We start from the raw sequence: 2500 nt of genomic DNA, 5'->3' as shown, positions 1-2500 counted from the left end.
GCGGAACTCCGCGGGATTCAGTGCTGGGCTAATTCCTGTTCGCTCGCCGCTACTAAGGAAATCCTGGTTAGTTTCTTTTCCTCCGCTTAGTAATATGCTTAAATTCAGCGGGTAATCTCGCCTACTCTGAGGTCGTCGGAACGTGAAAAAAAATTTTTTCAGAGCTTCCCCCCCCGAAAGCATTTTGCGAAACGTGTACAGAGCAACACAAAAAAAAAAAAAAAATAAAAAAAACACAAAAAACCCTTAAAGCAAAAAAAAAACCGTTTATCGCGCCTCACCAATATATCTTTTATAAAATTCGATATCCTCTCCAAATATAGATCTTCGAAACACTCGCAAGACGATTACAATCGGTATAACTTTAACGTCCGTCCGAAAAGTACTTTCGGGGACTAGACGACCGATTGATCTCGTGCGGTTTCGCTATTCGATCATTTGAAGAGAACAAAAAGATATATGGGGCGACCGACAAACGGTTTTCCCGTAGAACCAGACTCGCGATTGCGTTGACACACACATCATAGCCACACCAATAGAAGAGTTTTAGGACGGTAACCCGGGTGGGGTGTTCTTTACTCAGAATATGTGCAACATCGGATCTATATAGCCATCGATACAATTCGTACACAAATGTGTCGTACGAAGAGAGAGACTTTTTTTCCTCTGGCAACATAACGGTAAGAGACATCCTTCCACACTCATAGGTTCCACTCCCTGGGGCTATGATATATATATACATATAAATTCAAATTCGAAGCAACGGTCACAATTCTACTCTATATTTTTGCGGGTTATGTGTTCTTTCGTTCAATTTCTTTCATGCGTTCGTTCGATCTCTGTACACAGTCTTCACATAGGACAGACTCGTGTAGTACGCTTTCGTGGGTTAAACCCATCTCGTTTCATTTCAGGCGACGTCGGGAGCGCGTTGAAAATGTACCAGTGAAATCTCGATAGTTCTACGGATACGAATCGTCCCGAAAAAGATTTTGTCACCGCTTCGAAGCGGTGTTTCAGACGGGCGGACGTATATAAAACATATACGACACACGACACCGCCTTCCACACTCACGCTAGTTCGAACACGATTTCCATCTCTCTCGAAGACTGTTAGACGTACGTAAAATTTCTCAATATTCATAGGACCGCGACAAACGCCGACGAAGCGCCCATCATTCGCTCGTACGTATATAGGCAACAAGTGCCATCAACGCAAGCAGTTTATAAGTACGTAAACGACCCTCAGCCAGGCGTGGTCCAGGAATTGTATCCGTGGACCGCAATGTGCGTTCGAAATGTCGATGTTCATGTGTCCTGCAGTTCACACGTTGACGCGCAATTAGCTGCGTTCTTCATCGACCCACGAGCCAAGTGATCCACCGTTCAGGGTAATTTTTCCCTTTTATTCTCTCATATATAATATAATGTGTATTTGCTATCCACCACATTTTTGTGTTATATTTCGGAACAAGCCGATACCCGAAGAGCTCCAACCAGCGCGCGAAGGAGATTCGGGAGTCGTCGTACAACGACATAATTGTCCCTTAAAGAACGAGATATTTCCGTCGAAACCATATATATATGTACGAGCAAATCCAAAACCACTGTTTTCTTGCAAGTTCGACGGTCGGAGCGAATAGAACATTGAAAAGCCTTCTATCGAAGAAACACAGAGAGTATATCACCTCCAAAAACGACGGGGATATGGATATTCAAACTGGACAATTATCAACCCGATACTGGATTCGAAAAGTTTCTCTCTCCTTTCGTCGTTATTTACACCGGACGGACTCACGGCCGGCTCTAGCTGGGTGTCATATATATATATACGTCCCACGCTCATGCTGCCACTAGCGCGCAACAGAGTAGGGTGTCAATGACAACGACACAGCATTGAAACGAGCTACACAAGCCGGTCTCTCTTGATACCAATGTAAACGAGCATTAAGTTATCTTCAGACTGCCCGATATTTTCGTCCTTTGGACTTTCCCAACGATTCCTTTTTTTCTTTTTTTTTTACACACCACAGCGAAGACTTGAGGAAGCGTGATTAGCACGCTCGCATCCCTCCCTGTCCTACTACAACTGTGTGTGTGTGTGTAAAGAAAGAAAAAAGAATACATTGGCTTTCTCTCTATCGAGAAGATGGCCTACGCAACGCAGATCAAAGGCCTAATACGTGTAATATAATACGCGTCTGGCCGTGTATAAATCACGCACGAATGATCTGGTCGGGCCCAACTCTTCTCGTACGCTTATTTTTCCGTGTTGGGGCACTATCATAAAATCACACAAACCCCAACACGTGTGTGTCTTGGAAGGAAGATGGCCTACGCAACGCAGATCAAAGGCCTAATACGTGTAGTACACACGTCTGCCGTGTAAATCACGCACGAATGATCTGGTCGGGCCCAACTCTTCTCCACCACACCACATCCCAACTTTGTACATTTTTATATATTTTTGTGCGTTGGGGCACCTTCATAATCACAAACC

General features: G+C 44.3%; 1 non-coding gene and 1 pseudogene across 1 annotated transcript; both read right to left on the bottom strand.

The window, feature by feature from the left end:
* The window catches only part of LOC143263232 (large subunit ribosomal RNA), a 6915-nt pseudogene extending 6780 nt beyond the window's left edge, over positions 1–135 (bottom strand).
* A 1104-nt stretch (positions 136–1239) lies between these two features.
* Positions 1240–1394, bottom strand: LOC143263237 (5.8S ribosomal RNA). Its single transcript, XR_013036755.1, has one exon. It is a non-coding gene; the product is annotated as a 5.8S ribosomal RNA (ribosomal RNA).
* Positions 1395–2500: the final 1106 nt, after the last annotated feature.

The sequence above is a fragment of the Megalopta genalis genome, unplaced genomic scaffold (genome assembly GCF_051020955.1).
Source record: "Megalopta genalis isolate 19385.01 unplaced genomic scaffold, iyMegGena1_principal scaffold0402, whole genome shotgun sequence".
NCBI lineage: Eukaryota > Metazoa > Arthropoda > Insecta > Hymenoptera > Halictidae > Megalopta > Megalopta genalis.
This window is presented reverse-complemented; position numbering and strand designations above follow the sequence as displayed.